The sequence below is a fragment of the Phyllobates terribilis genome, unplaced genomic scaffold (genome assembly GCF_046119375.1).
Source record: "Phyllobates terribilis strain yellow unplaced genomic scaffold, ASM4611937v1 Scaffold_326__1_contigs__length_2130411, whole genome shotgun sequence".
Taxonomy (NCBI): domain Eukaryota; kingdom Metazoa; phylum Chordata; class Amphibia; order Anura; family Dendrobatidae; genus Phyllobates; species Phyllobates terribilis.
In genome coordinates this window covers 1,124,896-1,140,097 of record NW_027363086.1, presented here as the reverse complement: position 1 = coordinate 1,140,097, position 15,202 = coordinate 1,124,896, and positions in this window count along the sequence as shown.

Below are 15,202 nucleotides of genomic sequence, written 5' to 3'. Positions count from 1 at the left end.
ACGTCAGCATAGGGCCAGTAAGGAGCCGGAAGACCGGGTAAATTAACTGGGATAGGTGGAGGACGAACCGGACGAACCGGAACCAGGCAGGTCTTATGGCAGGCCGGCCCCCACCGGAGTACTTCACCGGAATGCCAGTTCAACACGGGTTCATGTGTCTGGAGCCAAGGTAGACCTAGCAATAGGGAGTGGGAGAGTCCGGACAACACATGGAAGGAGATTACCTCAGAGTGCAGCATTCCCACCTGCAGGGTTATGGGTTCCGTGACGAGCAGGATGGTCACCGGAAGGAGTCTTCCATCCACGGAGGCGACTGACAAAGGTTCAGCCAGAGACTTGGTGGGAATATGGTATTTCTCAACCAGGGACTGAGAGATGAGGTTTCCAGCGGATCCAGAGTCCAGGTGGGCGAGTTCAAAGTGACGGTTCTCTCCCCAGGAGATAGATACAGACAAAGTCAGGGTTGGAGAGGACTTATTTTTGTCTAGGGCGACCTCTCCGAGCGGTCCTAGACACTGGAGTTTCCCGGCCTCTCCGGGCAGGAACGAATCAGGTGCTCCTTACTGCCACAATAGAATCAAATGCCCTCGGCTCGGCGTGACTCTTGGCGAGATTTGACCAACTTGGTCTGGTCGATCTGCATGGACTCGGGTGAGTGCGCCCGGGGAGTGACAGAAGAGGAGACAGGTTTCTGGAAAGTAGGAGCTAGGCGGGGAAACCTTCTCTCACGGGTGGTCTCTTTGGTACGTTCTTGAAACCGGATGTCAATCCGGGTAGCCAGAGACACCAGGTCATCCAGGGTGGTAGGAATGTCCCGACCGGCGAGCTCATCTTTAATCCGACCGGAAAGGCCCTCCCAGAAGACGGACACCAGGGCCTCATTATCCCAGGCAAGCTCAGAAGCGAGGGTGCGGAATCGTATGGCATATTGGCCCACGGTGAGACTCCCTTGGTGGAGACGTAGCAAAGAGGAGGCAGATGAGGTCTTTCGTCCCGGTTCATCGAAGACCCTTCGGAAAGCAGTGAGGAAAGACGACAGGTCGGACACCAGGGGATCCCCTCTCTCCCACAGAGGGTTAAGCCATGCCAGTGCCTCCCCAGTGAGATGGGACATGATGAATGCCACTTTGGCTCGGTCGGAGATAAACTGGTGGGCCAGGAGTTCAAAGTGCAGGGTGCACTGGTTTATGAAGCCCCGAGCTTGAGCGGGGTCGCCTCCGAAGCGAGGAGGTGCAGAAAGCCGGGGACCGGGGCAGGATGCCATGGTATTGGTGGGCAGCGGCGCTGCCGGGTTGCGAGTCATGACACTAGCGGTGGTTGCTGGTGGAGCAGTCAGAGTGTCCAGGCGAGAGTTGACATTCCGCAGGTGGCTCAGGATGGACTACTGTTGGGACCTCTGACGGGACAGTTCATGGCATAGGTCCGAGAGCGAGGGAGTTTGGGTGCCACCGGGTTCCATGGCCCGAGCAAACTGTAACGGGTCTGGGAGGTGGAACCTCTGAACAACTATACAAGGGGGCAGTCCTTGTAAGGAAGCGGGTGGCTCCCAGGGAAGGCGGGCAGGTAATCACGGCTAGTGACGGGGACAGTCTCTGGGTAGAAGGGCAGGAGGGCACGGCAGGTGACGGGGACAGTCTCTGGGTTGAAGGGCAGGAGGTCACGGCAAGTGACGGGGACAGTCTCTGGGTAGAAGGGCAGGAGGTCACGGCAAGTGACGGGGACAGTCTCTTGACAGGCGGGTGGTCACGGCAAGTGACGGCAGAGCCTCCAGGTAGGCTAGCAGGCAGGTAGCAGGTGGACGCTCCCAGGTGAGCGGGCAAGAGTCTCTGGACTGGCTGGTGGTCACAGCAAGTGACGGCTCCAGGTAAGCTAGCAGGCAGGTAGCAGAGAAGCGCTCCCAGGTGAGAGGGCAAGAGTCTCTGGACAGGCAGGAGGTCACAGCACGTGACGGCAGAGCCTCCAGGTAGGCTAGCAGGCAGGTAGCAGGTGAGCGCTCCCAGGTGAGCGGGCAAGAGTCTCTGGATAGGCAGGTGGTCACAGCACGTGACGGCGGAGCCTCCAGGTAGGCTAACAGACAGGTAGCAGGTGAGCGCTCCCAGGTGAGCGGGCAAGAGTCTCTGGACAGGCAGGTGGTCACAGCACGTGACGGCGGAGCCTCCAGGTAGGCTAGCAGGCAGGTAGCAGGTGAGCGCTCCCAGGTGAGCGGGCAGACTGATCCATAGACAGACTGGCAGGGCTGGTAGGCAGACTGTCGGACCGCAGATAGATAAGTAACAGGCAGGAATCTGGCAGGTGACTGGCAGGTGACTGGCAGGTAACTGGCAGGTAACTGGTAACGGGACCTGAGGGCTGAAGCAGAGTTGAAAGGCTTTGCAACAACATTGCTCAGGCACCTCCATTTTGGAGGAGGTGCCTTATATATGGTGAGGTCCTCCGGCCATTGGCCGGGGAGTCCTTAGGACGGCGCGCGTGGCCCCTTTAAGAGAGGGGGAGCGCGCGCGCGCGCCCTAAGCACAGAGGCCGGGAAGCAGCGCGCGCTGCCAGCAGAGCGGGAGGAAGCCGCCGGGCACGGAGCGGAGAGGTGAGGGGAACGCCGTCCCTGCCTAGCAGGAGGCAGGGACGCTGACGCTACACTCTATAATCGATACAGGGGCATAGTGAACCGTCTTTCTTTTTTACGAAGAAGAATCTGGCTCCAGCCGGGGAGGTAGATTTCTGGATGAATCCCCTAGCCAGATTTTCTTCGATGTACTCCGAAAGGCCCGGGTTTCGGCCAACGACAACGGGTAAATACGCCCACGGGGTGGAGTGGCACCGGGTGCCAGGTCGATAGGGCAATCATATGGCCTATGAGGTGGCAGTGTCTCTGCTTCCTTCTTGTCGAAGACATCTGCATAGGACCAGTAAGGTGCCGGTAGACCAGGTAAATTAGCCGGAGTAGCCGGAGGTCGAGCCGGGGGAACCGGGACCAGGCAGGTCTCATGGCAATCCTGCCCCCAACGGAGCACCTCACCGGATTGTCAATTCAGAACGGGTTCATGTCTCTGTAGCCAGGGTAGACCTAGCAAAAGGGAGTGAGAGAGTCTGGAAAGCACATGGAAGGAGATCCTCTCTGAGTGCAGCATTCCCACCTGAAGGGTTACGGGCTCAGTGACGAGCAAGATGGTCACCGGAAGGAGTCTTCCATCCACGGAAGCGACTGCCAATAGTTCAGCCAGAGGTTTGGTAGGAATCTGATACTTCTCTACAAGGGACTGGGAAATGAGATTCCCAGCGGCTCTGGAATCCAGATGGGCGGTTTCAAAGAAGCGGTTCTCTCCACAGGAAATAGAGACGGTTAAAGTCAAGAACCGAGAGGATTTACTCTTGCCTAGGACGACCTCTCCGAGCGGTCCTAGACACTGGAGTTTCCCGGCTTCACCGGACAGGAACGGATCAGGTGCTCCTTACTACCACAGTAGAAACAGCTCCCTTCGGGTCGGCGTGTTTCTTGTCGAGACTTGACCATCTTGGTCTGGTCGATCTGCATAGGTTCGGGCGAGCGTGCCCGGGGAGTTGCTGGTTGGGAAGCAGGTTTCTGGAAAACCGGAGCAAGATGAGGAAATCTTCTCTCCCGGGTAGTCTCCTTAGCACGTTCTAGGAAACGGATGTCAATCTGGGTAGCCAGTGACACCAGGTCATCCAGGGTGGTAGGAATGTCCCGGCCGGCTAGCTCGTCCTTAATCCGACCGGAAAGACCCTCCCGGAAGGTGGACACCAGGGCCTTGTTGTCCCAGGCAAGCTCAGAAGCGAGGGTACGGAACTGTATGACATACTGGCCCACGGTGAAATTCCTTTGGCGGAGACGAAGCAATGAGGAGGCAGTAGAAATCCTTCGTCCGGGCTCATCGAAGACCCTCCAGAAGGCAGTGAGGAAAGCCGGAAGATCGGACACCAGGGAATCCCCTCTCTCCCATAGAGTGTTTTAGCCATGCCAATGCTTCCCCGGTGAGGTGAGACATGATGAACGCCACCTTGGCCCGGTCGGAGGGAGACTGATGTGCCAGAAGTTCAAAGTGCAGTGTGCACTGGTTCAGAAAACCCCGACATAATACGGGGTCACCCCCAAAACGAGGAGGCGCAGAAAGCCGGGGTCCTAGGCTGGATGCCGTGGTATTGGTAGGCAGCGGCGTCGCCGGAGCGGGTGTCGCTCGGCTCGAGGCGGGCACAGGTGGGACAGACAGCGTGTCCAGGCAAGAGTTGACAGACCGCAGGTAGGTCAGGATGGTTTCCTGTTGGGATCTCTGACGAGAAACCTCCTGGTACAGGTCAGCAAGCGAAGGAGCCTGGGGGCCACCGGGTTTCATGGCCCATGCAAACTGTTACGGATCCGGGTGGTGGAACCTCTGTGCTGCGGAGCAAAGTGGGACCAGAGGGGGGTAACTAGGTATCAACTCGGACTGACCAAGGTCACACGGCGGCTCAGTCGACTCCGTGAACCAGGGAAGGACCGAGCAGAGGGACCAGGTGCTACTCTGGGCCTGTCCTTGTATGAGAGCAGGTGACTCCTAAGGGTAACTGGCAGGAGCCTCCGGGTAAGCACGGCAGGTAACTAGAAGGTAGGCTGACTGATAGGCACAGCAGGTAACTGGTAGGAGCCTCCAGGTAGGCTGGCTGATAGGCATGGCAGGTAACTGGTACGATCTCCGGGTAGGCAGGCAAGCCAGGCCCATAGACAGACTGGCGGGTTTGGATCGTAGGCAGACCGTCGGGCTGGAGAGTACACTTGGCTGGCGGAAACAGGTAGTCAGGCTGGCAGACAGGACTGGTAGTCAGGCTCGCGGACTGGACTGGTAGTCAGGCTGGCGGACAGGACTGGTAGTCAGACTGGCGGACTGGACTGGTAGTCAGGCTGGCGGACTGGACTGGTAGTCAGGCTGGCGGACTGGACTGGTAGTCAGACTAGCAGAGGGACCTGAGGGCTGAAGCAGAGTTTAGGACACAAAGCTACAACTGTTAGAACACTCCTGTTAGTTTTTTCTATCTTGTGTTTTGCGGTCACGTGACCATCTGCCTATATATTCCAGCTCCGCCCTTCTGGCTTTGCTGGACTTCAGTGTTGTTTGACTGTTTTGCTAGCCTGGTGCTTTGGTGCCTATCTCTGTCAGTTTGCTTGGTCCTCTTGGACCTCTAGTACTTTTTGTCAGTTTGTCTTTTGTGTTCTACAACAATTTCTTTTTAGGAGGTGTCCCATTTTTGTCCCAGTCCTTAGTTCTTTTAGGGACCCCTCCCTTAATTCTATAGGTCTTCGTTCAGACTAGCCGAGGATGAAGGCGGGTCTGTTCACTAGGAACAGGCAGCCTGCTACATCGTAGGGATTCAGCTTAGTCTTACTGTAGGGATAGCTTTCCCCTATCTTTCCTTAGTTCTTGTTGCAGATCATAACAGTAAGTCCAGCCCAAAAAAGACTAAAAGGAAAGAAATTCGGGGATCAGTATGGTTTCCATCCAGGACTTGGCTCAACGCCTGCAGGGATTGTCTCTGGAGGTGGTTGAGCTTCAGCAACATGTGAGTAGCTGTCCTGGAGCGCATTTTGTCGAACCCAAGGTAGGACTGCCTGATGTTTTTTTATGGTAAACAGCAAGATTTTTTTTTCTTTAAAAATGCTTGTTTGTTATATTTTTGTTTGAGACCAAGATCCTCTGGGAATGAATCACAGCGCATTGGTTTTATTATGTCACTTTTGCGCAACGAACCACAGGGGTGGGCCTTTTCTCTCCAGCCTAATGATCCGTGTTTAAGTTCTGTTGAAGAATTTTTTTCTGCTATGGGGCTATTATATGACGATCCTGATTGAATCTCATCTGCTGAATCAGAACCTAGGCGTTTGAATCAGGGGTCAGATGATGTTGAAAATTATTGCACACACTTCAGGAGATGGGCCTCAGAAGTTAAATGGAATGATTCTGCGCTGAGATGTTTATTTCTTGCTGGTCTGAGTGAAAGGGTTAAGGATTTGCTAATTGCATTCCCTGCACCTGAGACTCTGCAGGAAGCTATGCAGTTAGCTGTTCGTGTGGACAGGAGACTGAGGTCTAGGGTGAATGATGTAAAAACTCCTGTAACGTCAGGTCCTAGTTCCCAGAAAATCTGCTCTGACAGCGGAGAACCAGTGGAGGTGGGGGCGATGTCACTCCGCTCTCAGGAAAAAGACCGGAGATTCGCCGAGGGATTGTGTCTTTATTGTGGTAAAGGTGACCATTTGATTAAGTATTGTGAGCGTAGTTTAAGTAAAGAAAAAAAATGGTCAGTTACGCCTGTATAGCTTGTTTACGCTCTGCAGGAGTATTTCTTTCTGGGAGTACTACTCTGCAGGGAGATTTTATAGAATTTTAGGTATTTGTGGATTGTGGTTCAACACTTAATGTGATTGATAAAGGGTTTTTGGAAAACATTAAATTGAAATCCAAACCTTTGTCATCACCTATTTCTGTGGTTGCAATTGATAACACTCCTTTGAAATGTATTACTCACAAGACTGCTGCATTTCCTCTCACTATCAATGGAGTTCACCAAGAAATTTTGGATTTGGTTGTTTTGGATAATTTACCCTCTCCAGTTGTTCTAGGATTGCCTTGGTTAAAACTGCACAATCCTTTATTGGACTGGTCTACTAATGTGATTAAGTCTTGGAGTCCGAAGTGCTATGATAAATGTTGTAATAGTCGCATTGCGGCTGTGGAAAAAGTGGAATTACCTGTACCTATTCAAGATTTTTGGAGGGTTTTTTTGGAGGAGGAGTCACAAGTTTTACCTCCTCATAGGGATTATGATTGCGCCATTGAGTTTGTTCCAGGAGCTACTCTTCCCAAGAGTCGCTTGTTTAATCTGACTATCCCTGAAAGAAAGGCCTTGGAGGAGTACATACAGACTAGCCTGGCTGCTGGTCACATTAGACCTTCTAAGTCACCTGTGGCAGTTGGATTCTTCTTTGTTAAAAAAAAGGACGGCGGTTTACGTCCATGTCTGGATTTTCGTGAAATTAATAAGATTACCGTAAGCAATTCCTACCCATTACCGTTAATTCCTGACTTGTTTAACCAGTTAGTGGGAGCCAAGTGGTTCTCCAAAATTGATCTCTGGGGGGCATACAATTTGTTACATGTGAAGGAGGGTGATGAATGGAAAACTGCTTTTAACACTCCGGTAGGTCATTTTGAGAATTTGGTGATGCCTTTTGGTCTTACCAATGCACCTGCATTTTTTCAGAACCTTATTAATGACATCCTGAGACCTCTGACTGGTAAGAATGTGGTTATGTATTTGGATGACATTTTGATTTATTCACCAGATCTGGAGTCCCATTGGCAGAGTGTACGTGAAGTTTTGCAGTTATTGGGTGATAATTCACTCTTTGCTAAGCTGGAGAAATGTGAGTTCGCTGTGCAGAAAATTAGTTTTTTGGGCTACATTGTCTCCAGCGAGGGCTTTGAGATGGACCCTGTGAAGTTTCAGGCTGTGCAGGAATGGCCTAGGCCTATTGGTTTGAAATCTATACAGAGATTTTTGGGTTTTGCCAATTATTACAGGAAATTCATTAAGAATTTTTCTGTAATTGTTAAACCTCTAACCGATCTCACCAGGAAAGGTGCGAATACGGCCCAGTGGACTACTGAGGTCATTGAAGTGTTTGAGTATCTCAAAGAGAGGTTCAGTTCTGCCCCTTATGCAGCCTGATGAGACCAAGCCTTTTTTGGTCGAGGTCGATGCTTCATCGGTGGGGGTCGGAGCAGTTTTGTCTCAGGAGAGACATCCTTGTGACTTCTTTTCGAAAAAAATTTCGGAAACCGAACTGAATTATGATGTTGGAAATCGGGAGTTGTTGGCTATTAAACTCGCGTTTGAACATTGGCGTCATTTTTTGGAAGGCGCTAGATTTCCTATTCAGGTTTTCACAGATCATAAGAATTTGATCTATCTGGAGGCTGCCAAGCGCTTGAATGCCCGTCAAGCTAGGTGGGCACTTTTTTTTTCTCGGTTTCATTTTTCTGTTACCTATATCCCTGGTACTAAGAATGTTAAAGCCGATGCTTTATCTCGCAGCTTCTCTCCTACGGTCGGTGCCGAGGAGGAGGAGAGCATTTTACAGAAAGGAGTTGTGGTGGCGGCTTTGGACTCCGTTTTGGAGAATGGGATTCTGAAAGCTCAAGATGATGCTCCATCTAACACTCCCAATGGGAGGTTGTTCGTGCCTAGAGCCTTTAGGAGAGATTTGTTTGTGGAGTGTCATGAGTCTCTGTTGGCAGGCCATCCAGGAATTTCGAAGACTAAGAGATTGATCAGTCGCAGTTTTTGCTGGCCTGGTGGCAGAAGGAAGTCATCAAGTGGGTGTGTCAGTGTACTTTGTGCGCTAGGTCAAAGGCTTCACATACTCCTGCTGCGGGGTTGCTTTGCCCTCTGGAGGTTCCTAGTGCGCCTTGGACGCATCTCACTATGGATTTTATTACTGATCTTCCTGTGTCCGAGGGTTTTACTGTCATCTGGGTGGTCGTGGACCGTTTTAGTAAGATGTGTCATTTGGTTCCATTCATTAAGTTGCCCTGCGCCAAGACACTCGCTAAGGCGTTTGTTAAGGAGATTGTCAAGCTCCATGGCGTTCCCACGGATGTTGTTTCTGATAGAGGACCTCAGTTTGTGGCTCGCTTTTGGCGTGCTTTTTGTGACAGGTTGGGAGTCCATTTGTCATTTTCGTCTGGTTATCATCCTGAGTCTAATGGACAGACTGAAAGAAAGAACCAGGATGTTGAGCAGTTTTTGCATTGTTTTGTGGCAGACAATCAAGAGGTGTGGTCGGAGTTTCTGCCTCTCGCAGAATTTGCTCTTAACTATTATACATCCTCCTCTGCTGGGTGTTCTCCTTTTTTTTGCTGTACTGGGAGACATCCATCTTTTGGTTCGTTCTCCAAATTGGGGTCGGCGGTGCAGGAGGAGGAGAATTTTTCCGGTGATTTGGAGAAAGTTTGGACTAATGTACGTTGTAACCTTCAAGAGGCTAACAAAAAGTCCAAGAAGTATTTTGACAGGAAACGTAAAGAGGTTTTGTTTACTGTGGGTGACATGGTTCGGTTGTCCTCGAAGAACCTGCGGTTGAGGTTTCCTTCTAAAAAACTGGGTCCTAAGTTTGTGGGTCCATTTAAAGTGCTTCAGGTTGTTAACCAGTCTGCTGTTAGGTTGGATGTCCCTACTTCCTGGAAGATTAATCCTGTGTTTCATGTTTCCTTGTTGAAAAAGGCTGACGTATCTGATATGGTCGTCACTGTCACAGTTCCTCCTGTGGTGGAAGACGGCGAATATGAAATTTCTCGTATCTTGAATTCTAGATGGCATAGAGGGAGATTACAGTATCTTGTCTCCTGGAAGGGTTTCGGTCCCGAAGACAACTCCTGGGTAAGAACGCATGATGTCTCTGCTCCTAGGCTTGTTAAAGCTTTCCACAGTAGGTTTCCGGATAGGCCTGGGCCTGGAGAATCCGGAGGATCCTCATAAAAGAGGGGGTACTGTTAGAACCCTCCTGTTAGTTTTTTCTATCTTGTGTTTTGCGGTCACATGACCATCTGCCTATATATTCCAGCTCCACCCTTCTGGCTTTGCTGGACTTCAGTGTTGTTTGACTGTTTTGCTAGCCTGGTGCTTCGGTGCCTATCTCTGTCAGTTTGCTTGGTCCTCTTGGACCTCTCATACTTTTTGTCAGTTTGTCTTTTGTGTTCTACAACAATTTCTGTTTAGGGGGTGTCCCATTTTTGTCCCAGTCCTTAGTTCTTTTAGGGACCCCTCCCTTAATTCTATAGGTCTTCGTTCAGACTAGCCGAGGACGAAGGCGGGTCTGTTCACTAGGAACAGGCAGCCCGCTACATCGTAGGGATTCAGCTTAGTCTTACTGTAGGGACAGCTTTCCCCTATCTTTCCTTAGTTCTTGTTGCAGATCATAACAACAACCTTGCACGGGCACCTCCATTTTGGAGGTGCCATTTATATGAGAGGTCCTCCGGCTATCGGCCGGGGACTACTTAGGACGGCGCGCGCGCGCTCCCCCACTCTTAAAGGGGCCGCGCGCGCCATCCTAAAGAGTCCCCGGCCTAAGCACAGTGCCCGGGAAGCTGAGCGCGCCGGCAGCAGCAGCAGGAGAGCCGGAAGACGCCGGGCCGGGAGCGCGGCGGTAAGAGGGACGGCGTCTCTGCCTCTCAGGGGGCATAGACGCCGATACTACACTTCTGAGGATAAGTTTATCCGAGTCACCAGCCTCGGAAATCGCAGGTTATCAGCAGCTCAGATTAGAGACCAGGTCAATGCCACACAGAGTTCTAGCAGCAGACACATCTCTACAACAACTGTTAAGAGGAGACTTTGTGCAGCAGGCCTTCATGGTAAAATAGCTGCTAGGAAACCACTGCTAAGGACAGGCAACAAGCAGAAGAGACTTGTTTGGGCTAAAGAACACAAGGAATGGACATTAGACCAGTGGAAATCTGTGCTTTGGTCTGATGAGTCCAAATTTGAGATCTTTGGTTCCAACCACCGTGTCTTTGTGCGACGCAGAAAAGTTGAACGGATGGACTCTACATGCCTGGTTCCCACCGTGAAGCATGGAGGAGGAGGTGTGATGGTGTGGGGGTGCTTTGCTGTGTTATGCACACGCCCGGACTGACTGGCGTGAGCATGATTAGTGATCCCATTGGACCATGAAACGAGGAGTGCCTGGAGGGGTGTAACTAAGTATCAACTCGGACCGACCAAGGTCACATGGCGGCTCAGTCGACTCCGTGAACCAGGGAGGAACCGAGCAGAGGGACCAGGTGCTACTCCAGGTCAGACCCTGGTCACAGCTGTTGACCCACACCGGGGAATGCAGGAACAGGCAGGTTAGGCTGGCATACAGACAGGTGGGTACTGGCAGGCATGGCTGGTATGCAGACAGGTGGGTATTGGCAGGCACGGCTGGTATGCAGACAGGTGGGCACTGGCAGGCACGGCTGGCATGCAGACAGGTGGGCACTGGCAGGCACGGCTGGCATGCAGACAGGCGGGTACTGGCAGGTAGGAACGCAGGCAGGATAGGGACCAATACAGACTGGGACACAGGAACGGAGCCACAGGTGCGGTAGACAAGCAGAGCAGAGCAAAACCTGCAGATGCGGTAGACAAGCAAAGCAGAGCAAAACCTGCAGATGCGGTAGACAAGCAGAGCAGAGCAAAACCACAGGTGCGGTGGACAAGCAGATCAGAGCGAAACTGCAGGTGAGGTGAACAAGCAGGGCAGAGCAAAACCGCAGGTGCGGTGAACAAGCAGAACTAGATACACACAAGGTACTTACAATGAAGTAGCGAGTGTACACAAAACTCACAAACAGAAGTTCAGAGACAACGAGTTGGAGTTAGGTGCAGGTTCAGACACTGCAGGAAAAGGGAAGGTTCGGACATAGAGAGAAACAGGTAACGGGCTATGACACAGTTCAGACAGGAGCTGAACCAGTAATAAGATATAGGAACGAGCCTGGGAACTCAGCCCTCATGGTGGCGGAGACAGACTAGAAGTCACAGATACAGGTAACAGGCCTGGGTATACAGCCCCCAGGGGCGGAAACAGACAAGATACAGGACAGGACCTGGCAACTCAGTTGCACAGAACACACTGAATCAAAGTGTTGCTCAGGCACCCCCTACTGTCTGGAGGAGGTTTAAGTATCCAGTGACTCACAGCAATAGGCTGGGGAGGCATTAGGAGTGCGCACACAGTAACTATAAGAATCAGGCAGTAGCCGGGCCGCCGCCCTAAGCAATCAGACAAGAGACACAGTCAGTACTGGAGCAAAGTGGGCAGCCTGGATTGATAGGTAAGATGGCGGTCTTGCAAGGTGAGAGGTGGTAAGCCATGCCAGCACGCCGCCAGGGATGTTACAGTACCCCCCCCTTGAGGTTGGGAAGAGATGTATTCTATGGAGCATTGTCATCCTGTGTGGATTCTGTGTGGGCAGAAGCCTCTTCTGGCTGGGAAACTGGTGGGCTACCTACACGCATCACCAATGGGGACTGCTCCAGGATATTGGGAAGGGAAGCTTTAGCAGAAGCTTCAGGGTTAGGGTCATCGAAGAGCATTAGAAAGGCCACCAGGAAGGCCTGCAGGTCGGAGGCAATAGGATCCCATGCTTCCCATAGGGGGGGGTGATCCACTTCAAGGCATCACCCGCTAAGTAGGACATCATGAATGCTACTTTAACCCGATCAGTGGGAAAATAGTGAGCATAGAATTTGAAATGCAGCATACATTGCTCCACAAACGAACGGCTTTGTTTTGGATCCCCATAGTACCGTGGTGGATCCGCAGGAACGAGTGCTGATTGCTCCATTTGGGCTGGTGCGTAAATCGCCTGGACCTCAGCTTGAGAAAAAATTTTTTCCTTGGTGCACGTATTCGCCAGACAAGAATTCAAATGTCTCCGAGAGCGAAGGATCGTGGGGCTCAACGGGGACCATGGCCTGAGCAAACTGTTACGCACACGCCCGGACTGACTGGCGTGAGCATGATTAGTGATCCCACTGGACCATGAACTGAGGAGTGTCTGGAGGGGCGTAACTAAGTATCAACTCGGTCCGACCAAGGTCACACGGCGGCTCAGTCGACTCCGTGAACCAGGGAGGAACTGAGCAGAGGGACCAGGTGCTACTCCAGGTCAGACCCCGGTCACAGCTGTTGACCCACACTGGGGAATGCAGGAACAGACAGGTTAGGCTGGCATACAGACAGGTAGGTACTGGCAGGCACGGCTGGTATGCAGATAGGTGGGTATTGGCAGGCACGGCTGGTATGCAGACAGATGGGCACTGGTCGGCACGGCTGGCCTGCAGACAGGTGGGCACTGGCAGGCACGGCTGGCATGCAGACAGGCGGGTACTGGCAGGTAAGAACACAGGCAGGATAGGGACCATGACAGACTAGGACACAGGAAAGGAGCCCCAGGTGCAGTAGACAAGCAGAGCAGAGCAAAACCCGCAGATGCAGTAGACAAGCAGAGCAGAGCAAAACCCGCAGATGCGGTAGACAAGTAGAGCAGAGCAAAACCCGCAGGTGCGGTTGACAAGCAGGGCAGAGCAAAACCCGCAGGTGCGGTAGACAAGCAGAGCAGGGAAAAACCCGCAGGTGCGGTAGACAAGCAGAGCAGAGCAAAACCCGCAGGTGCGGTAGACAAGCAGAGCAGAGTAAAACCCACAGGTGCGGTAGACAAGTGGAGCAGAGCAAAACCCGCAGGTGCGGTAGACAAGCAGAGCAGAGCAAAACCCGCAGATGCGATAGACAAGCAGGGCAGAGCAAAACCCGCAGATGCGGTAGACAAGTAGAGCAGAGCAAAACCCGCAGATGCGGTAGACAAGTAGAGCAGAGCAAAACCCGCAGGTGCGGTAGACAAGCAGAGCAGAGCAAAGCCCGCAGGTGCGGTAAACAAGCAGAGCAGAGCAAAACCCGCACGTGCGATAGACAAGCAGAGCAGAGCAAAGCCTGCGGGTGTGGTAAACAAGCAGAGTAGAGCAAAACCCGCAGGTGTGGTAGAGAAGCAGAGCAGAGCAAAACCCGCAGGTGCGGTAAACCAACAGAGCAGAGCAAAACCCGCAGGTGCGGTGAACAAGCTGAGCAGAGCGAAACCGCAGGTGCGATGAACAAGCTGAGCAGAGCGAAACCGCCGGTGCGGTGAACATGCAGGGCGGAGCAGAGCGAAACCGCCGGTGCAGTGGACAAGCAGAGCGGAGCGAAACCGCAGGTGTGGTGGACAAGCAGAGCAGAGCAAAACCGCAGGTGCGGTGAACAAGCAGAGCAGAGCGAAACCGCAGGTGCGGTGGACAAGCAGAGCAGAGCGAAACCGCAGGTGCGGTGAACAAGCAGGGCAGAGCAAAACCGCAGGTGCGGTGAACAAGCAGAACTAGATACACACAAGGTACTTACAATGAAGTAGCGAGTGTACACAAAACTCACAAACAGAAGTTCAGAGACAACAAGTTGGAGTTAGGTGCAGGTTCAGACACTGCAGGAAAAGGGAAGGTTCGGACATAGAGAGAAACAGGTAACGGGCTAGGACACAGTTCAGACAGGAGCTGAACCAGTAATAAGATACAATAACGAGCCTGGGAACTCAGCCCTCATGGTGGCGGAGACAGACTAGAAGTCACAGATACAGGTAACAGGCCTGGGTATACAGCCCCCAGGGGCGGAAACAGACAAGATACAGGACAGGACCTGGCAACTCAGTTGCACAGAACACACTGAATCAAAGTGTTGCTCAGGCACCCCCTACTGGGTGGAGGAGGTTTAAGTATCCAGTGACTCACAGCAATAGGCTGGGGAGGCATTAGGAGTGCGCACACAGTAACTATAAGAATCAGGCAGTAGCCGCGCCGCCGCCCTAAACAATCAGACAAGAGACACAGCCGGTACTGGAGCAAAGTGTGCACCTTCTCATTTAAAGATTTTTCTGTATTTTCATGACTATGAAAATTGTACATTCACACTGAAGGCATCAAAACTATGAATTAACACATGTGGAATTATATACTTAACAAAAAAGTGTGAAACAACTGAAAATATGTCTTATATTCTAGGTTCTTCAAAGTAGCCACCTTTTGCTTTGATGACTGCTTTGCACACTCTTGGCATTCTCTTGATGAGCTTCAAGAGGTAGTCACCGGAAATGGTTTTCACTTCACAGGTGTGCCCTGTCAGGTTTAATACATGGGATTTCTTGCCTTATAAATGGGGTTGGGACCATCAGTTGTGTTGTGCATAAGTTAGGTGGATACACAGCTGATACTCCTATTGAATAGACTGTTAGAATTTGTATTATGGCAAGAAAAAAGCAGCTAAGTAAAGAAAAACGAGTGGCCATCATTACTTTAAGAAATGAAGGTCAGTCAGTCCGAAAAATTGGGCAAACTTTGAAAGTGTCCCCAAGTGCAGTTGCAAAAACCATCAAGCGCTACATAGAAACTGGCTCACATGAGGACTGCCCCAGGAAAGGAAGACCAAGAGTCACCTCTGCTTCTGAGGATAAGCTTATCCGAGTCACCAGCCTCAGAAATCGCAGGTTAACAGCAGCTCAGATTAGAGACCAGGCCACTGCCACACAGAGTTCTAGCAGCGGACACATCTCTTCAACAACTGTTAAGAGGAGACTTTGAGCAG